The sequence below is a fragment of the Rhinatrema bivittatum genome, chromosome 14, assembly GCF_901001135.1.
Source record: "Rhinatrema bivittatum chromosome 14, aRhiBiv1.1, whole genome shotgun sequence".
In the NCBI taxonomy this organism is placed as follows: Eukaryota; Metazoa; Chordata; class Amphibia; order Gymnophiona; family Rhinatrematidae; genus Rhinatrema; species Rhinatrema bivittatum.
The window spans coordinates 73,189,067-73,211,501 of NC_042628.1; the positions used below are offsets into that span (position 1 = coordinate 73,189,067).

Here is a 22,435-nt window from a genome sequence, read left to right on the forward strand (position 1 = left end):
TGCAAAACTTACTGTTGATGTGATATGAATACTGCTTAGCGCCCTTGCATTGAAATTCCATGCAAATGAGGGCATTAAGCAGTCCTCCATGCAAACTCCTGGTTGAAATTAGGTACTGTGCTTTTTCTGTGGCTGGTCCAATATTGTGAAACAGTATGCCGGAAAAATTGAGAACTGAGGTAATCATTTCTGTGTTTAAAAAATTTGAAATCTTGCTTGTTCCAAAGGGATTTGGGGAGTATATTAAGGTAGTTGCCCCAGGCAGGAATGTAAACAATATATAAATCTCGCAGTGGAACAGATTGCAGAGTTTAGCATGGTAACTCCAGATTGTTAGTATTTTAGAATTTGTATTTTATGTATGTGCTAGGAGGTTTGTAAACCACATTGACCTTTTTGTGATTCTGCGGTGTAAAAATGATTACTAAATTAAATACACTCCGATGCAGAGACTGCATCTGGCCAGCGCACTTTTTTTTTAGTGCTAGAAACTTGACTCCTGGGTCAAGGCTGGCACATAAAACCATTAAAAAAAAAAAAAAAAAAGTGAAAGTCCAAAATACTGGGGGGGAGAGAACAGTAAAGATCACAGATCATGGCTATATTTTCGGAGCCTGGCTTTCTTATATTTTTTTATATTGAACTTTCCTTGTTTCTAAAATGTAGTAATGAATTTATAATTTAGTTACTTTTCCTTCTCCTGATGCCTGACCTTTTAATGAGCTCATGGCTCTAGCTGTCGTGTGTGGCTCCTTAATCTTCAAATCTTTAGGGCTTTATCCAGGTAAACTGTGGCACCGATCACCACTTAGCCTGATAAATTATCTGTCCAGGTATTTGGCATAATTCATTGCTAGTTAGCCGGATAAATACTTATCTGGCTAGCTAGTGGGCTTCCTGCTGCCAGATAGATAAATCGGTACTCATGTGAGGGGAGCAGTGGCTGCCACAATTAACCCAAATAAAGCTCTATAGATCTGAAGACTAAGGAGCTGCATGCGAGAGGTAGAGCTTACAAGCTCGTGAGAGGAGACCTGAAGAACTAGGAAATAGACCGGAAGCTGGGCCTGCTGCACCTGTGTTCTCCACTCTGCGATAGTGTGTACAGTATTTCCATGTTATACGGAAGGCATTTCAGTACAAGGGGCTAGGATTTTTACTATCAAGACTACCTCCCCCTCACTTTCTGGGTTAATGTGCAAGTGTGCATTTTTTAACTCCCAATATATTTGCATAGCATTAGCTTACTGCATCAGGAGTTTAAAAAAAAAAAAAGTACCCTGACTGTTAAAAATGTGCACTGAAAACCAGCACCCAGTGTCTTAACACTCAGATTATTGCATTGGCTTGCTTGTTGGCTGAAGCTCAAAGTAGGGATTGGAGGGATTCCAGGGAGTAGCTGGTTTTGGTAGTGGATTGAATTAGTTAGAAAAACCCCCTGGTGGTGTAATGGCCGCCGTGAAATTCCAATTACATGAAGCGGAGGGGAAGGGGAAGAGCCTGGAGGCTCAAACTCCTCGCTCCATTCTGCAAAACAGTCTAGAAATATTCAGGTAAAAAGCTTCATTAACATACAGAAAGCCTGCTCTTCTCCAGTTGATGCCTTGATATTCACCATTGCTTCATTCACTAGCTATTTTTTTATAACTTTTTATAAGGCTTTTGTTGACTTTTGAAATGATCTTTAACCCGTTTTGGAATAAGCTGCAGACAGTGGTCCTGATACACGGATCACGATATTTGCTAGGTCTTTATGAAACACCAGGTGCCAGTCATTTCTAGGAGCAAAAGAAAAGTTTTCCCTTTACTTTCTCCACTCTGCTTTTATTTTGTCTTTCACTGTTTTGTTTTTTCTTGTTTATTGCTCCTTTTTTGTCTTCCTTAATTTTAAGCACAGATGCTAAATTTTGTGTGCCTGGGTAACCTTGCTCCTGGGATTTTTCTAGCCCTGTATGTAGGTATATGAAACGAATCTTGAACAGATTTAATATATTTTTTTTTACCTTTTAGGACTTTTTTCAGTTAAGCGATGCAATATAACAGTGGACTTTTATTGATCCATTTCCTAGCATGTAGCAATATTCAAATAGCAACATGACAACAGAAAAAGACCAAGTGGTCCATCCAGACTGCCTAGTTATTTGTCAGCACTGTTGAAGAGCCTAACTGCTCGTAAGATCGCTCTCCTCCACGACAGTTCTTATTTTCCTCCTTGGTACTCCAACTTCTTGGATAGATGAGCATACAAGATTATTATAACCTTTCATTTCCATTTCAAACAAAACTGTTGCCCAAACATCTGGCCCTCTGGGTTCTCTGCATAATCTCTGTCCCAGTTATGAGTGCCTGCATTTATAGTTAGTTCTGTATTTGCAGTGTAGCAGACAGATCCAGCAGCTAGTTTGATTTGACCACTTAAGTCTTTGCTCCCAATTTGCCTGTTTTCAACTCCTCTCCTGTCTCTTATTCCCATTTGGTTCAAACCAGTCAGTCCTAGCTTGGGGAAAATAAACTGCCTATATCTTTCCAATTTTCATTTAATATTTATATACTGCACATACCAAACTTACAAAGCAGATCAAGGTGGTTTACAAGTAAAAACAAATACATAACATTTTAAAATCCTCTCAAACCCAAACCAACCCATTCAACATTAGCAAAACACCCGTTGTCTTATCTCAATCCTCTCTACATTACTTTCCGCACGCAGTGGAGGAACATAGAAAAGAGTGGAGAATTGTCATACTTCTACCTATCAGTTTTGCTGTTCTATGAGCTCAACTCCTTTGCAGGCTGCAAGGGCATTGCCTCTTAGCTTGGTGGATTACAAACTTGGGGTCATGAAACCATACTAGGTCATAGCCCTGCTTCTGAGCAAAGTGCAGCCCTGCATGACTTGGTCACTTTAAGCTGCATGGTGCTTATAATTGCATGTTTCTTAGTTCTCCTTGTGGGGATGGTGCCGAGTACAGGTACCCCTGAGGCTCAAACTTTGAGAGCTGCATTGTGCCTCTTACCTTGGTGCTTTTCTGGAAATTGGGGGCCAAGAGGCTTGGGAGAATGGGCATACTGCAGTTCAAAATAGTGAGTAATGGAGTCTGGAGGAGGGGAGAGCTTGGTATGAGTGGGCAGTGAAAGTGAGCAATGGGTCACTGAGGGGAATGCAGGGAGAGGGAGAATGTTTTGTTTCAACTGCTGAGTCCTATGGGAAAAATAAGAAAACCATTAGGTGTATCAGAATTAAATGTGCTGTTTTTCTCTTTTACACATTAAAGATATCATTTGATCTGAACTTGTGTTCTCATCAAATGTATGTGTGCCCCTTTTGGTGGTAATCCTAAGTGCTTTCACCTCTTCTCAGTTTTACTTCTTGACCCAAATCACAGAACCAAATTAACTTTTGCTGGCTCACTGACTTGCTTGGACTCAGCCTTCTGTTCTCATTAACCTATTTCACTGTCCTGGCCAGCTTTGGTAAGTTTATATCCTGCTGGTACAATCCTGCTACCTTCATGGCCTGCTGCGTCAGAAGATGGTTTTCTGTCGACTAAGCAGGTATGAATTAGCCATGCTGCATGGGTGACATCTTTCAGAGCCGGCACTAGGCGGCGCTGTGTCTCAAAGCTTAAGGTTTTTTTGCCCTACTGGGCATGCGTTGTAATCACAAATGAGCCTTTCAGAAGTCTCTTTTTTTCATCTGTTCTTTGCATGGACGTGGAAACTCTACATTCTTCAACTTCTTTTTTCAGTCTGTTTTCTTGCTCCAGTGACCCCAAACAGTACCTTCTGGTCTAATATGGTCGAGAGGAAGACCGTCAATTTTAAGTACTGCAATTGTGGCCATATAATGTCCATCACAGATGCCCACAACTACTTTTATTTATGCCTGGGCCCGGATCATGACTAGGCAAACTGCCACGATTTCAGGAGAATGTCCTCCAGAGCACAAAGGCAGCAAGCTGAGAAGATCGTTAAGACTCCGAGCCAAAAAAGCTTCCAGTTGATCATAGTCTTCCTCTGCTTTCCCTTGCTTAATCTAGTCCTCTCTGGGATAGTTGCGTCGCCTTTGTGTTCAGGAGTACCGGCCTCTGCATGTATGCTCCCCAACCCAGATGCGCATGGGGCACAAGTTGACACACCAGATGGTACAGGCACCTGTGTCAAAACTGACATCAAAGCCGATGGCTCCTGTGTCGTTCCCCCCCCCCCCCCATGCCAAAGGCAATGTACCATTCGGCCACAGCATGCATCCAGTGCATAGGGCAGTGCTGAAAGTGGGGAAACCATGCGCCCAAACCAGCTGCAGCAGACACCAGAATATATGGCGATTGAGGCGCAAAGCGCGATGTCCATGGCACAAACATCGGTCACCCACAGCAAGACAAGCAAACACATTCTGAGAGAACAGAAGCCTCTCCTCTAAAAAGGAAAAGATATGAGGAGACTGTTTTCCATAAGACCTACAGAGGAGGCTCTATCACCAACCTATTCACCTATATTAGGCTCTTTGAGTTTTTTTGCTTCTGTATCTCCCAAGGCCCTACATGAGGAGTAGCAAGAGTCTGTCCCACCTCTGGGAACTTCATCACTGCATGTACTATGAGCAGCGATTCCACCACTAAGAGTCCCAAAGGCTGTATATCATCCTATTGTGGCAAGGAGAATATCTGCTATCTTGGGACTTTATCGAGTCCTATCTTGATTGCCACATAAAGGATCATCGGATATCTGTGCTTGTGGTGCTGGGAGGTCATTTTCAGTTTCAGATACTTTCATTTGGTTTAGCAATAGTTCCGAGAACATTCTCTAAAGAGTGGTTGTAATGGTAGCAGCTCTTCATAGGGAAGGAACTCTGGACGATTGGTTGATCTGAATTAAGGCAGCACCAGAGTATGTCAGCTGCTAGGATAGAGATCCAATTACTGCAAGAGTGGGTTTGAGTGAACACCTCATTCCATAAGTCTTGGGGGTCACACTTTGGGGACAGGGGGAGCAACCCTTAGTCCTCCCTCACCAGGGTCATGGCATCCCCATCCCTCTTTCTTTTGTTACTTATTCTTTATCACTTTTTCTTAACTTTTTTTTTAAAGACCAGATTCAACAAAGATGATATCCACTGACCACCTTGAGTGGTCATCAGAGCAGAGTAGAACAACCGGCTTACTATCCAGTAGACTGCCTCCAGGGATCCAATTGTTTTGACTGACAGTTTTTCTAGCATGGCAACGTGCAGAATGAGACCATGGTACTTTTGTACTGGTTTTTACTCTGGCCTCTGCAGGCTGCTTTTGGTGGCTCTCTGGTGTCTGGCCTTCAAAAAAAGAAGCAATCTTCAACCCCCTCAATCTCTGGAATTTCTGGGTGCTCTGTTCCACACTGGGTCATGTTTGCTTGATGGAGCAAACTGTTCAGAAGCTACAGAGTTAGGTGTGCTCTTTGCTGGCTGTTTGCTATCTGGCAGTGGGGTGCTACCTTCAACTAGTGGGCTTCATGGAGGCAGTTTAGGTTCTGGAACTGTGGGCAAGGGTTCTCATGAGATCTCTTCAAAATGTGTTGCTGTTCATCATTCCATGGATAACTAGAGCAGTTGTTTAACACAACTTTGGTTTTTGCCTGTCCAGAAAATGTCAGATAATGCAAAAGTAGTTATTTGAATCAAGGAGGCCATCAGGAGTTTTCAGACTGCAGAACAAGCAGAGCTTCTGTTATGCCGGGTGGTTAAGAACAATTTTTTCAACAATAGCACATGCTGCAGTGTAAAATGTTCCAGTGGATTTTTCAGTAGATATGCTTTAGGTGGTAGAATATGGTCTCTTTTCCAATAGCATTCTAATTGGGCATGGTTGGGGGGAGCCTCTCATGGATTTTATTGGCAGTCAGCAAGAACTCAAAGATGGTCTAGTTTTTCAATTGGAAAGTGAGGTTCATCTGTTCTAGAAGTCTTGAATCAAAACAGAGAAGAGCAGATCTTATCTTTCTCTGTTTTACAGAGGATGGCGAGTTATTGAGTCCTTGTCTTTCGGGTAGTGCTGGATTGGCTGAGACAATTTTGGTACATGGTCCTTGTCAAATTGTTGGACAGAGGTCTATTCTATTGCAGCGAAGGGATCTAATGTCACAGGGGATCTGGATAGAATTTGTTTTAAGGTTTGACCCTTGGAGGGCTTGGTTGGCTGATGGGGTGAATACTCTCTATAACTAGAAAGAGTCCTACTTTCTTAGCTTGTGTTGGAGTTTGACTGACAGAACTTTGCAGTGTGATGTGCTAGTAGGCGAATTGCTTCTAACAGTGCCTCAGTTCCTCATGTTTTAGATATCCTGCAGGAGGGGGTTACAGAAGGTTGGCTCTGAATTTCCTGAAGGTTCAGGTAGTATCTTTAACCTGTTCCAGGGGTCAATATCTGGATCAATTTCCTTCAAGCAGATGATTTTCTTAAGGGAGTAAAGCAGATTAGGTCTCAATGAGAGATCCAGTTCCTTCTTGGATTCCAGATTTAATCTCAACTGCCTTTTCCTACTCTACTACAACCACTTTAGGGCACTTCAGTTCTTAACCTTAAAGTATGTTATGTGTTGTCTTTTTTTTGTACTCTAGGTGTATGTTGCTAAGAATTTTCAGAATTGCAGGTGACTTAAGTCTAGGGGACCATTTTAGTTTTTGCAAACAATATGGTTGTCTCACCAAGGTCTTTCTGGAATTCCTTATTTCCTAGTGTGTGGCCAGATGGACTCAGGACCAATGGGTATTGTGCTCTTCTGCTAGCAGATGGGAGACAGTCAGATTTCAAAGCTCATGTCATCCTGGGTACATATACCCCTGCACTGACCTCACTTTCTCAGTCTCCTAGCAGATGTGGACACTGTACCACATACTAGAATAGTGTTAAAGGTAAATTTCTTTCTTTGCTGTAAATGTTAAGAAGATCGAGCCCCGCTCTCCTGAGGTGAAACCTAAGGGTTCCTCCCCCAGTTGAGAATTCCTGAGGTGATTTCTGAGATCCCTCTGAGGTGAGCCTTGATTCGGTAGCTGGTTCCCGGCATAGACTTAGCCCCCAGGGTGGCTGAAAGGCAGCGGGTGCACAATCGAGCATGGCGATGAAGGTATTCCCCTCTCCCCCCGCAGCTGGAGACCGCCCAGCACACAACCAGTAAGTGCTGAGACCAGGTAAGGTAAAAATCTTTTAATTGAGGTCTCCGGTCTCCAGAGCTCAGATAGCCGTACCGAACGTTTCTTCAGGCGAGGTTTAAAGGGACACTGATTGGGTTGAGCAGCTCGGCTTGGTCTAGGCTCCGATCTGGTGCAAGGGTCCACACGTGGAGACCCTCGGGGGGCGCAATCTTGAGAGCAGGACTGTCGGCGCCATATTCCCACCTCGACCGGAGGTACACGCAGGGCAGGCCGGGTGGCCAATGCGCCTAACTTGCACACCCCCAATATAGACTCACAGCGATGCACACAAAATGAGACGTGCGCACGACCTTTGCACACAGCGCGCGCAAGTGAGCGCATCCTGTGCGCATGACCACATGCACAAACTGTTTTTTGAGGGCAGCCATGCGCACAAACTCATGGAAAACTATGGCACAGCCACCCAAGAAGGCCAAGGGACACTCCCTTTGCACAGCCTGCCACATAAGAGCCGCACAGCCTGAATTTGAATCCTGCCTATGCCAGCACTGCGAAGAAGCCCAGGGGGAACCAAAACCCGGACCCCTACTGTTGAGAGGAATCCGGAACTACTGCAATTGCTCCCCGGACCTATTATCTCCGGCACATCTGCTCCTCAGGAGGGCATCTCTGGGGCCCCTACTCCACCTCTCCCTGGGATCAACATGGACCCAGGGACCTTCTCCTGGGTGGAATTTTTCAAAGGGCTGCAAACCTTCGTTCAGGCACAACCAGCCCCAGCTGCGCACCAAGCTCAACCCCTACCGGGAGCTCTAGATCCTCCAGGTCCGGCTTGGATGCCTCGCTATATTTATTTTATTTATTTATTTAACATTTTTATATACCGGCATTCGTAGGACACATCATGTCGGTTCACAATTAACTGAGAAAGGAAATTACATTGAACAAGGGGGTTTAACTGGGAGAAATTGGAAAATAATTGGATAATAAAGAACAAGGTAAATAGCGAAGTAAAAGAGATAGAGTAAGCAAGCATGGATAACTTAATTGGGACGATATGGATTTAAAATTACATATGAAAACATATTTACAAAGTTGGGGAGAGGGAACGGGGGGGAGAAAAGATGAGAAAGAGGAGGTAAAGATAAGAGAGGGATTGATAAGGTAAAGAAGGCGGGGAGGGGGAGGCTGTAGAGGCTAAAGGAGGGGAGGGGGGGGGGAGCGGGATGGGGGGAGTGGGAGGGGGGATGGAGGGGGGGTAAGGGGGAGCATAGGGTGTGCTGGAAGGGTTACCAGGGTGGGAAAGGTGGGAAGGGCTGTATGGAGAATGCAGGTTCCTATATGCGCGGGAGGCCTAGTGTTGAGAGGAGTTGGGGTAGGCCTGTTTAAACAGCCATGTTTTTATTCCTTTTTTGAAGTGGCTCAGGGATGGTTCTAGGCGGAGTTTGGCCGGGAGGGAGTTCCAGAGGGAGGGGCCCGTGATAGAGAAGGCTCTTTCCCTGGTGGCGGTGAGGGGGTTTGGAGGGTGCCGGCGAGGGCGTTTCTGGTGGGGCGGTTCGATTGCCGGAATTGAGGCATATCTTCAAGCCAGGGGGAGCTGTTTTTGTATAGTGTGTTATGTAGGATGGTAAGTGTTTTGTATTGGGAACGGAAAGCAATGGGGAGCCAGTGGAGATTTTGTAGTATGGGAGTGATATGATCGGATTTTCTGGTGTTTGTTAGGATACGTGCCATAGCATTTTGGAGGATTTGAAGAGGTTTAATAGTAGAGGCTGGGAGGCCTAAGAAAAGGGCGTTGCAATAATCGAGTTTGGATAACATGGTGGTTTGCATAACGGTGCGGAAATCATGGGCGTGTAGGAGGGGCTTCAGTTTTTTGAGGGTTTGGAGTTTAAAGAAGCCTCCTTTTAGCAGTGATTTAATGTGGGATTTCAAGTTTAGTTGGTTGTCTAGGTAAACTCCTAAGTCTCTGACGCTATATGGTAGTGATTGAGCTTGTGAGGCGTTTTGGATCATATGGTGGATCGAGTCGGAAGATTGATTTGTTAGGATAAGGATTTCAGTTTTGGAGGTGTTGAGTGCAAGGTGGAGATTGGAGAGGAGTGAGTTGATGGAGGTCAGACAAGTTTCCCAGTACTGCAGGGTTTCGTTGAGGGATTTTCGGATGGGAATCAATATTTGTACATCATCTGCGTATAGGAAAAATGTCAGTCCTAGTTTAGAGAGTAAGTGGCAGAGTGGGAGTAAGTAAATATTGAAGAGGGTGGATGATAGGGAGGAGCCTTGTGGGACGCCTTGCGTGAGGGGAATGTGAGCGGATTCGAAGTCATCGAGTTTGACTAAGTACATTCTATGATCTAGGTATGAGGAGAACCACGATAGGGCTGTATTTGATATGCCTATCTCGGATAAGCGTGATACTAGGATTTGATGGTTCACAGTATCAAATGCGGCTGAGATATCTAGGAGGGCAAGGATGTAGGATTGGCTGTGGTCCATGCCCTTAAGGATGGTATCTGTTTTGGCGAGTAGGAGTTTTTCGGTGCTTCGGTCTTGGCGAAAGCCATATTGGGCGGGGTGTAAAATATTGTTTTCTTCTAGGAATTCTGTGAGTTGGGTGTTGACCACCTTCTCCATGATTTTGGAGATAAAAGGTAGATTGGATATGGGTCTGTAGTTTGCAGGATCATTGTGGTCAAGGGTGGGTTTTTTTAGTAGAGGCTTTACAATAGCAAGCTTAAGGGGGTCGGGGACTTTGCCGGTGGTGATGGAGCAATTTATAATGTCTGCTATTGGTTTTGCAATGGCGGTAGGAATGGTAAGGAGGATTTTTGATGGGATGGTGTCTGCGGTGTGGGTGGCTGGTCGCATCTTTTTTAGTATGGATTCAATTTCCTTCAAGGAGGTGAGGTCAAGGGAGCTGAGGGTACCTCCATTGTGGAAAGGTAGTGGGTCTGTTGGGGCAGGGTTGGATGGGAGCCGAGTTAAGATTTTGGAGATTTTATTTTTAAAATAGTCAGCAAGCTTCTCACATTTCTCTAAGCTGTTTTCATCTTGGGGGGAGGGAAAGGGGGGATTTTGTGAGATCTGAAACGAAGGAGAATAAGGCGTTGGGGTTGAAAGTGTAGCTATGGATTTTGGCTGCATAATAATCGCGTTTGGCGAGGAGAATAGCTTGCCGGTATGTATGCAATGTATGCTTGTAGGCCATATTGAGGGAGGGTGTAGGTTGTTTATGCCAGGTGCGTTCCTTGGATCGGAGCTCTTGCTTTAGTGTTCTTAATTCATTTGTGTACCATGGTTTTTTTTCTGTGCGTGTCGGTGTTATGGTTTTGTGGATGGTGGGGCAGAGGGCATTGGCAATGTCGGAGATGGACTTATCCCAGGACTGTAGAGCGGTATCTGGATTGGTAAGGTCGAGATATTCACTAATATTGTTGAATGCTAGTGAGAGTTGCTCAGATGGACATGGTTTACGGAAGGAGATCGTTTTTTTAAGTGAATTTGAGATCGGTGTGATGGTGTTGATAGTAAGGTGGGCATTGATGAGAAAGTGGTCGGACCAGGGGATGGGGGTGGTGGTGGGTGCGTGTGGTACTATGATGTCTGTATTTACGAAAAGGAGGTCGAGTGTGTGACCAGCTTTGTGTGTAGGCTCGGAGATTAGTTGTCTGAAACCCAGGGCGTTTAAGGTGATGAGTAGGGTTTCGCAGGCAGGCGTTGCGGGGAGGGTGTCTATATGGAGATTGAAGTCTCCGAGAATTACTGCGGGTAAATCTGGTTTCATGTTTTCAGTGATGTATTCGATGAGGGGGGATGGGTCCTGTTCGAGTATTCCAGGAGGGGCGTAGATAAGGCATATCTGCAGGGATTTGGATTTAAGTAGGCCAATTTCAAGTCTTGGTGGGGGGGAGATGGTTTGTAGCTTAAGGTTGAGGTGTTTCTTGGTAGCTAGGAGTAAGCCTCCTCCTCTTTTTTTAGGCCTTGGGATTGAGAAAATGTCGTATGACTGTGTGGGGAGTTGGTTGATAAAAACATGGTCTGACTTTTTTAACCAGGATTCTGTGATCGCACAGATATCAGGGTTGGTGTCAGTGAGCAGATCTTGGAGTATGGGGGCTTTTTTTAGAATGGATTGTGCATTGAAGAGGGAGATGGCGAGCGTGGCTAGGCCTAGGAGTTGTGTGATGGGGGAAATCATGATGGGGATTAGGGATTTTTGTTGGGTTAGGAGGTGAGGGTGTACTTGGCGTAGGATTCGCCGGTTGGGATGGTGTATGATAGGTATAGTAGGGAAACACATTTTTGGGGGGGGGGGAGTGAGGACAGGTAGAAAGTAAGCGGGAGAGGGTTGATTATAAGGTTAGGAGATGGGGTAGGGTAAGTGGTGAGTGAGCAAGTGATGCGGATAGTGGTGCTGTAAATATAGATAATACAGAGCAGAATTATACCATTTGCACTACACAGGTGTCGATTTGGGAAGACAGGCAGGTATTGTAGAACAGGTTCAAATCAAAGGTCCAGAAGATGGGATGTCTCAAGGTACAGATCGGTGAACTGGGATCATTGGTATGAGTATGAGTAGTACAACAGATCATGAGTACATTGCAAGGTATGGAGCTGTTCCCAGGGCGTTTCGATAATAGGGTGTGGAGGCTGCAGGGGAAGCTGGGGGGGAGGGTTTAGGAAGGAAGGAGGAGATGAGGGGGTTACAAATAAATTCTATTAGCGGGTCCGGAAAGTGGATACGGTCTGGTAAAGGTGGACTACAAGGACCTGACCAGTAAGGCTTCGGGTGCAGGGTCTTGTCTATAGATGATGGTCAAGTCGATAGGTGGTTTCAGTGTGACCAGGGTATCATCCGGTTGTGTTCCTTTCCGCCTGAGGGACAGGCTTCCACGAGGATTAGCAGGGTGAGGAGTGACGTTGTGTGGTCCCTCGGGGACTGTCCGAGAGGGGCTGCACGAAGGGGCACACAAAGGGGCGGGCCCCTTTGTCGCGCTCCTTAGACGCGCGACGCCCAGGCGTGCTGCGCCTGTGAGCCTCGTTGCTGTTTAAAGGGCCTTGCGGTCGCGTTCTTGTGATGTCACCGGGGCGACTTTTGATTGATTGGCTGCCTCTGTGTCTGTCGGGCTGGGCCTCAGGGTTGAGGGCTGGGCTTCAGGGCGGCGGACGGCGACGGCGGCGTTCGGCGGCGGCGGTCACGTGGTCGGAGCGGGATCCACGGAGGTAGGGGCGAGTTTTAGGGCCTTACCCCAATGGGATGCTGCGCCGGCTGCGCGACCCTCACTCCCAGCTCCCCGTATCGTTCTTGGTTAGGCGAGGCTATATGCCTCGCCTAACCAAGAACTTCCCTAACAGATATCCAGACATCATCTCAGATGAGTGACTCCTTAGAGGAAGGAGAAATCCTTCCAGGGATGGAACCATACCAAACCATGCTTCACTTTTTCCCCAAGGTCAAATTACCTGCCCTTGTTTTCCCAGACCCTAAAGACACTGGGTAATCTGGGGTTGGACCCTATGGCAGAACCAAAGAAGAACCCCATCTTGGTGTCCCTTTCTAAGGCCTCATGCTACTTTCCAATGATGAAAATCATCTAGGAACTGATTGACCTGGAGTGGAATGCCTTGGAGGCCAGCTTCAAAAGGGGGGGGGGGTGGGCATTGGAAGCCCTATACGCTCTGGAACCTGCGGCCAAGGAACGCCTGCATTTCCCGAAAGTGGATGCTATGGTCTGTGCCGTCTCAAAGCGAACAATGATTCCCTTTGAGGGAGGAGTGGCACTGAAGGACTCGCGGGACAGACGATTGGAATCCATCCTTAAGCAGGCCTTTGACGCAACAGCAATGACACTGCAGATTGCTTCCTACTGTGCACTGGTGGCACTTTCCTGTTTGCTCTTCCCGAGAGAGACTGGCTCCTCGAACTCATACCGGAGAGTTGCTGGAACCTGCAGCATCCTTCCTCACTGACGCAAGCTCTGATCTAATGCGCACCTCAGCCAGGGACGTTGCCTCAGTAGTGGCAGCCAGAAGACAACTATAGCTATGAAATTGGTCTGCGGACGCAACATCTAAAGCGAATCTCATGAGAACACCTTTTAAAGAATCTCTCTTATTCAGAAGTGGAGAAGTTAGCCAACAAATGGGGTGAATCTCCAGTGCCTGGACGACCTGAAGATAGGAATAAGAGATCTCGGCGTCCTACCCCCAGAAGAGCCAAGGGCAGAGGATCGCAGCGCTTTAGACCCTACAGGAACATGCAGTTCGACACCTTGCCCCCTCCAGAAGGTTCCCAGTCCTTTCGGCACAGACTGACCAAGAGGAGAGCAGGACCAGGGGCAGGTTCCAGCCATGCCCCACAATGAGAAGAGGCCGACCCATCCACAGGAAGAAAACATAGGGGGTCAACTAGCCCTCTTCTACCAAAGATGGGTCAAGATAATGTCGGACAAATGGGTCCTAAACATCATTCGAGAAGGGTACTCTCTCTGGAATTCCGCAGCATCCCTCAAGACAAATTTGAGATCACCCTGCCACTCCCACTCCAAGAGACTGGCAGTAGAAACCACACTAACAAGACTACTCAGTCTGAAGGCAATAACTCCAGTACCCACGCTCCAGCAAAATACTGGGCGCTATTCTATTTTATTGTTCCAAGAAGGAAGGGTCATTCCGGCCCATCCTGGATCTCAAGAACGTCAACAGTTGTCTGCGGGTACTACACTTCCGCATGGAAACTCTGCACTCCGTTATAATGGCAGTACAAACGGGAGAGTTCCTAACCTCCCTGGACCTCTCCGAAGCCTATCTTCACATCCCAGTCCATCAGGATCACCAGTGCTTCCTGCATTTTGAGACACTGGGCCACCATTACCAGTTCCGGGCACTTGCTTTGGCCTAGCAACCGCCCCCAGGACCTTCACCAAAATCATGGTAGTCGTGGTGGCAGCGCTGAGAAAGGAAAGAATCCTGGTACATCCTTACCTGAACGACTGGCTGATCAGGGCGAAATCTCCAGAGGAGAGCAGACAGATGACTTCTGCAGAGTCAAGAGCCTACTGCAGGAGCTCGGGTGGGTCGTGAGCAAGAGCAGTCAACAGCCCTCTCAGTCGCTAGAGTACCTGGGGGCCCAGTTTGACAACCAAACAGAATAGTGTCTTCCTCCCCCTTCCGAGGATAAGGAAACTGATGGCACAATTGCGACGGTTGATGATCAATGCACGCCCCATGGTATGGGACTACCTTCAAGTCCTCGGCCTCATGGCATCAACCCTGGAGCTCTTTCCGTTGGCAATGGCTCATATGCGACCGCTCCAGCGCTCCCTGCTGTCACGATGGAACCCACTGTCCCAGGACTACTCAATTCACCTCCAACTACCAGCAGAGGTTCATACCCAGCTCCAATGGTGGCTACAGGAAGACCACCTAAGCAGAGGAATAAGCCTATCCCTGCCGAACTAGATATTACTCAGTACGGATGCGAGCCTGTGAGGGTGGGGAGCCCACTGTCAGGAACTGACGGCCCAGGGACAGTGGAACAAGAAAAGTGGAAAGGAACATAAACCGCCTGGAAGCACGAGCAGTCAGACTAGCATGCCTTCGATTCAGCCAGACTCTGTGGAGAATCAATCAGGATAATGTCTGACAATGGACAACAGTTGCTTAAATCGACCGCCAGGGAGGAACCAAGAGCCAGTAGGTGTCTCTGGAAATAGACCCCCCCCCTCATGGCATGGGCAGCGATAAACCTACAAAGGATCTCTGCCTCCCACATCGTGGGAAAAGACAGCGCCCTGGCAGCCTATCTCAGCAGAGAGCCTAGACCCAGGAGAAGACTGTCGACCACAGCCTTCCAACTGATAGTAAATCGCTGGGGCCTCCCAGCATGGACCTACTGGCCACACTTCAGTGCCCAGGTTCTTCAGCTGCAGACGAGAGCCACAGTCCCTAGGAATCGATGCCCTCATCCATACCTGGCCAGAAGAAAACCTTCTGTATGCCTGCCCTCATGGCCACTATTGGGCAGAGTCATCCGCAAGATAGAGCATCACAGGGGACTATTCTGCTTGTGGCCCCAGACTGGCCAAGACTACCATGGTACGTAGACATGCGAAGAATCCTTGCGGGGAACCCTCTGTGCCTACCTCCACACAGGTACTTTCTCCGGCAGGTCCCGATCCTCCACAAAGATCCGTCTGGATTCTCTCTTACTGTCTGGCCCTTGAGAGGACTCTCCTGAAGAAGCTTGGTTACTCAAAGGCTGTGGTTGACGCCCTGCTCCAGCGTGCAAGTTCACATCCCTATCTTACATACGAATCTGGAGAATGTTCGAAGCCTGGTGTGAGGACCGTGGGATTCTCCTGCGAACAGCCAAAATCCCCATGATTTCAGAGTTCCTACAGGATGGGATGAAGAAAGGGTTGTCACTCAACTCCCTCAAGGTCCAAGTTGCCGCTCTGACCTGTTTCAGAGCTGAAGTGGATGGCATCAGACTTTCAACCCATCCAGACGTCTCCCGCTTCCTGAAAGGGTACAGAGAAGGGCTACCAAAATAAGGGGAATGGAACAGCTCCCCTATGAGGAAAGACTAAAGAGGTTAGGACTTTTCAGCTTGGAGAAGAGACGACTGAGGGGGGATATGATAGAGGTGTTTAAAATCATGAGAGGTCTAGAACGGGTAGATGTGAATCGGTTATTTACTCTTTCGAATAGTAGAAAAACTAGGGGGCACTCCATGAAGTTAGCATGGGGCACATTTAAAACTAATCGGAGAAAGTTCTTTTTTACTCAACGCACAATTAAACTCTGGAATTTGTTGCCAGAGGATGTGGTTAGTGCAGTTAGTATAGCTGTGTTTTTAAAGGATTGGATAAGTTCTTGGAGAAGTCCATTACCTTCTATTAAATTCACTTAAAGAATAGCCACTGCCGTTAGCAATGGTAACATGGAATAGACTTAGTTTTTGGGTACTTGCCAGGTTCTTATGGCCTGGATTGGCCACTGTTGGAAACAGGATGCTGGGCTTGATGGACCCTTGGTCTGACCCAGTATGGCATTTTCTTATGTTCTTAAACAGCTCCGACCACCCCTAAAATGGTCGGCCCCTATGGAATCTTAATCTAGTATTAGACATCCTAGCTGGGGCTTCCTTCAGACCAACACACGGTCTGTCACTACGCCTCTTAACATTGAAGACTGCATTCTTGGTGGCAATATGTTCAGCTCGTCGCATCTTCCTTCTGAGAAAACATCGCACCCCCTTTACCGTCCTCTCTTCTCGCAGGCACTATCCTGCCGGGAACCAGTCCTTAGGTTCACGCCTGGAACATACAGTTGTGCACGGTCCCCTCCTTCTTACCGAAAGTGGTTTCCCAGTTTCACATGAACCAAACCATCTCACTACCATCTCCAGATGAACATAAGGACTTGGAAGACTCACGCCTTCGCCATCTAAACATCGGCAGACTCCTAGTCCGATACCTGGAAAGATCGGAGCCTGTGCGCAAAACTGACCCACCTGTTTATTCTTCACAATGGGAAGAAACAAGGGGAAAGCGGCCTTGCAGGCGACCATAGCCCACTGGATCAAAGAAGTAATCAAGGTGGCCTCTACATAGAGGCAGGCAAAACCTTATCCCTACAGGTTAAGGCTCGCTCTACGAGAGCCCAGGCAACCTGGGCGGAAACCAGGCTGCTATCGCCAGCTGCTATGTCAGGCAGCGACGTAGTCCTCCATACACACCTTTTCCAGGTTCTACCGCCTGAATGTTCAGGCCCGGATGGACACAGCCTTTGCAAGGGCAGTACTAAGAGGGCCATGGGCATCCTCCCGCCCCATCCGGGAGTAGCTTTTATACATCTCATTGGTCCTGAGTCCATCTGGCTACACGCTAGGAAATGGAGAAATTACTTACCTGATAATTTCGTTTTCCTTAGTGTAGACAGATGGATTCAGCATCCTGCTCACTGCTGCCTCAGAAAAGGGAGAACCTCAGATGGCAAACAAATACGGGTAAGCCACGGCCTACCCCTAGTTCAAGACACGCACAGTTATCCAGTGCCTGCGTTAATCGGTTGAGTGCACTGGCGGTCTCCAGTTTGGAAATCAGTTGAACCAGTCAAGCTTTAAGTTTAAGCAAGTTATTTAAGCAAAGATATATCCATATTGGCTTTTCGAAGTAGATTCTGAGGAAGTGAGGTCAGTGCAGGGGTATATGTACCCAGGATAACAACAGCCTTGAAATCTGACTGTCTCCCATCTGCTAGCAGAAGAGCACAATACCCATTGGTCCTGAGTCCATCTGCCTACATTAAGGAAAACACAATTATCAGGTAAGTAATTTCTCCATTATTCATGTTTTAACAACTTTGAATAATTGTCATCTGCAAATTTGATCACTTATTATTTTTTCTGGATCTTTTATGAGTGTTTAACATATGTCCCAGTACCGATCCTGTGGTACTCTATTAATGATATTTTTCCATTTGGGAAAACTGCCCATTTAGTTCTTCCCTGTTTCCTGTCTGTCCCCAGTAGGGCACTGACTCTTATCTCATGACTTTACCATTTCCTGAGGAGTCTGTCACTGTCAGATGCATTGTGAAAATATACTGTATCAACATCACCTTTGTTTACACTTCAGAAAGATCTAAAATATTAGTATGGTAAGACATTTTTATTTATTTATTTAACGGTTTTATATACCGACATTCATCAATGATATCACATCGGTTCACAGCGAAACAAGAAACTAGTGCCTGTGGCGGCGCTTTACATCGAACAAGTTTAACATAATACAATTAGAACATATTGAAACATAATAATTAGAGAGTAAGGAAAGGTAGGGGAAATAAAGCATTAATCTAAAATTAAAATAACATGAATACAAGAGGGTAAAAAGAGAAAAAAGGAGGAAAAGTGACAGAAGAATGAAATTAGATTAATAAATTAGTGTAGGCAAAGATTGCAGGTATATACAAAATGTACAATTATAGGGAATAACATGAAATATCAAATGGGAAGGGGTGAGGAGAGGGGGGGAGAAGAAGGGGTAGGGAGGGGGTAGGGTAATACAGAAGGGAGTGAGAGGAAGAATGATGTATGCTTAGGGAGAAACCAGTTCGAGGGGGACTCATCCGCATTTAGTGAAAATCTGGGTCAAGGGGGACAGAGATGGGAGGGCATAGATGAGAGAAATGAGAATTTAAGTGTATGCTTTGGTGAAGAGCCAGGTCTTAAGCTTGCGCTTGAAAGTTTTTGGGCATTCTTCTTGGCGAAGTTCAACTGGCATTGTATTCCAGAGAATGGGCCCTGCGATTGATAATGCACGTGCTCTCGTGTAGGTTAATTTGTAGAGTTTAGGTGAAGTGGTGGGCATGGTGGCGAGATGAATGTGTCTAGTGGGTTTATTGGCTTGGTGAAATCGGAGGGAGTCATTGAACCAATTCATTTCGGGGTTGTACAAGGCCTTATGAACGAGTGAGAGAGCCTTATATTGTATACGGGAGGCTATGGGAAGCCAATGTAGATCTTTTAGTACCGGTGTGATGTGATCGTGTCTGTGTGTGTTGGTCAAAATCCGTGCTGTAGTATTTTGTAGTATTTGAAGGGGGTGGATGGCATTGTTGGGGAGTCCGAGGAGAAGGGAATTACAATAGTCTGTTTTGGCAAAGATAATAGTTTGTAGAACCGTACGGAAGTCAGGGGGATGAAGTAGAGGTTTAAGTTTCTTAAGGGTGTGAAGTTTAAAGAATCCATCCTTTATTATATTACTGATGAATTTCTTCAGTGAGAAGTGACCATCGAGAATAATACCCAGATCTCGGACTTGTTGAGCAAATGGGATGTGTGAAAGCGGGGAGGGGTTCAGTTGGTTTTGAGGTGAGATAAGCATAATTTCGGTTTTAGTGGTGTTAAGGGCTAGGTGGATGGAAGAAAGGAGGTTGTTTATGGATTGGAGGGTATCATTCCAAATATCCATGGTTTTTGAAAGAGAGTCGGTAATGGGGATGAGCAACTGAACATCGTCAGCTTATATATAATGAGGGAGGTTGAAGCTAGAAAGGAGGTAACAGAGGGGTAAGAGGTAGATGTTGAAAAGGGTTGAGGAGAGGGATGAACCTTGTGGGACACCTTGCTTGAGGGGTATGGCCTTGGAGACATGGTTTCCTAGCTGAATTTTGAACTCTCTATTACTGAGGTAGGAGTTGAACCAATTAAGGGCAACATACCTTTGTTAAAACCACTCTTTCCCATTAAGTAATGTCTGTCCACATAGCCAATGATTTTGTTTTTAAGAATGACTTTTTTGCCATTTTGCTCAACATAGATGTCACCCTATTGGATCCAGGGTGATCCAGGAAATCTTTTTCAAAATTGGCATTATTGGCTACCTTCTGGTCTTTCTGGTATTGTGGCTGTTTTAAATAAGATTAGTAATAGGTTTTCTGTTTCATGATTTAGTTCTTTTAATACTCTGGAGTTGATGTCATCCAGCCCTGATGATGCATTACTCTTTAATTTGTCAATCTCATCCATTACATCTTCCATTATCTCAGATAATAATTTTAATTGCTCTGTCTCCACCATTAAAGAATGTTTCAGGTGTAGGCATGCTCCTGACATCTTACTCAGCTAAGAATGTATTCAGCTTTTCTTTTTCTTTGTTCTTACTGAGCACCCCTTTTGCCCCTCACTCACCTAGTAGCCCTGCTGCCTCCCTTATACTACACTTTATCTTGGCCAAAAGGTCCCTTACAGGTTTCTTGCATTAAATATACTTGAAAATTTTTATTTTCCATCTCTGGCAAGCTTTTTCTCAAATTCTCATGGCCTGACTTACTACTGTTTTAAGCTAACTTGCTAATGCTTATGCTCTTGACTGTTCTCATCATTTGAGTCTCTTTTGAACGATGATCATTAACTGTCTCCTTTACCTCACCAATAAAGCATGCTGACATGGTCTTCCTTCAAGTCTTTTTTTTTTTTTTTTTTTTAATGCATGGAATACACTTTATCTGGGCTTCCAAGATTATTTAAAAATACCATGCTCACGCCTTATGCAAACTTAAATTTTGCAACTGCTCCTTTGCGTTTTTATCTATCATAGGCTTCCTGTCACCTAATGTCTTTGCACTTTCCTTAACACCCACCAGGGCTTGAACCCATGGCCACCTGTGGGACCCAGCAAATGCTGCATAGGTCTTGCCTGCATCTGCATGCTTGCCTTTTTGACCAGCTGGGGTTCTGCTTGCTTTTAGACATTTACCCTGCCTGCAAACCTATTGCCTGAGGATTTTTCTGGGGAGACTGACTCAACAAATGTGGGGTCCCACAGTTGTCAGAGAAATGTTCGCAGATCACACATTGAAAATATTGATGACCTAGTTTCACGCTTATGATGGGATTCAGTCACTCAAGCACAGAAGTAATAAGTGAATGGGTTTATTTAAAAGAAGAAACCATGGGCAAAAGATATCCCATAAATCTGTTGCAGCAAGCTGGAATAAAGGAAAAGTATCACATGCTTCTATTGAGCTTAACCTCAGAACTAAGCACTGATCATTTAGCACTTCTAGTAACTTTAGCTGTAGGCTACTTTTGCTGCTAACTGCTGCCAATCTGCTACCACTTTTTTTTTTTTGTTAAGTATTTAACTGACACTATTCAGAAACAGCAGTGATATCAGCTGGGGATGTGCAGGGGAGAAAGATTGGTTTGGGGGAGTTTTTTTCCCATGAACGTTTGGTTTGTGGATTATTTGATTTGTGTTTTTTCTTGAGAAAAAAACAAATCGAAACAATTTAAAAAGAGAAGGCCAAAAAACACGCGAGGCTTCTTGGGGACTCCTGCCTGTCCGGAAAATCGCTAAGGCCAGGATCCCCCCAGCCCCCACTTACCTGAACCAGTGGGGATCTGCCAGCGAAACCTCAGCCTTGTGTAGGCCGAGGGAGAAATATCTTGCCAAGACTTCTGCCTACACAAGGTCGGGGCTTCAGCTTAGGCCGGAGCTCAGACCCAGGTCTGACACCGCGACCCTGCCCAGAAACAGGGTCCTGCCACCTGGGCCTCTGCACATACCCAGGCATGTGGCTGGGTCCTGCCACCTAGGCCCAGAGCCCAGGCCTCGTGGCTGCTCCCACATTGTTCTCTTTTTTTTATCTGTCATCCACTGGGCTTGCACTGGCCTGAGAGCAGCTGCGAGGCCTAGGCGGAGGGGCCGAGCTCTGGTCTAGGCCAGGGTTGTGTCTGCGGGACCCGGCTTCCTGGTTGAGTTGCTGCATTGGGCCTGGGTCCGGGACCAGGCCCGGCCTTGCTATCTGATACCCAACGGATTAGGTAAAATCTTTTTTGGGTCTCTGCCGAGGCCTCTGCGTCGTGCTCAGGCATAGGCCATGGCCTCTGCTTTGAGCATCGTCCTTTGCCTTAGGCAAGCCCTGTCTTCAGGCCTAGGCTTAGGCCCAATGCATTCTTTTCAAACTAATGCAACGAATAAGGTTCATTTCATTCTGGGGAACCCCAATTAATTTCGGTGCCCGAATGAAACAAACTGCCCTTATTCATAGTGTGTTTGAAACGAATGCATATCCCTAATATCAGCTGGCTTTGCTGAAAGTAATCCCTTCAGCACTAGTTGCTAGTTAGTGTGGAACACTGCCATCTGCTGGAGTTTTAAATGTCAAATACTATCGCTTATAATCAAACTGCTGTTTTGCCACACTCTCTTTAAAGGTATATGGTACTGCTGTAGCTTTACTTAATATCCTCTCTAGTGGTTTGATTGTATTGCAATTGCCAGTGCTTAAGCAGCCCTACCACAGTAACCCCTTGCATTCCACGGAGGACTAGATCTAAAGTAGCTGCCCCTCTTGTCTGTTGTAGGATCAGCTGCTCCATGAAACAGTCATTTATGGCATCTCTCATGTGATTGAAATCTCTCGTTATTGTGCTCCAAACTTATTTACCTATTGTAATTTCAGATAGCGTTTCACAATTTTTCTCTATCTTGGCTAGGTGGCTGGTCATTCATGGAATTATTTTTCCGTAAAGGTGCATTTTGTTTCCTGTAAGATTTATTGTTTGACTTGCTCTTTCCATTAATCTAAAAAAAAAAAAAAGAAGGGGGTGGAGGAGAATGCAGTTAATTTAGCCCCTTATTGAACTATAAAATTAAGGGGATCCAGAGAGAACAGGAAACCTGTTAGTGGACAGGATGAGTACATGGGTTTTTTTTTTCCTCTCCCCTTCTATTTGTCCTTGTATAGAAGGGGTTGACGTAGAATCAGCAATATAAGGAGAAG

At 46.0% G+C, this 22,435-nt stretch overlaps 1 protein-coding gene across 3 annotated transcripts in view; it reads left to right on the top strand.

Annotated features, from left to right (window-relative positions):
* Window positions 1-22,435, top strand: part of LSR (lipolysis stimulated lipoprotein receptor) — a 111,896-nt gene that overhangs the window by 11,679 nt on the left and 77,782 nt on the right. The window lies entirely within an intron of this gene.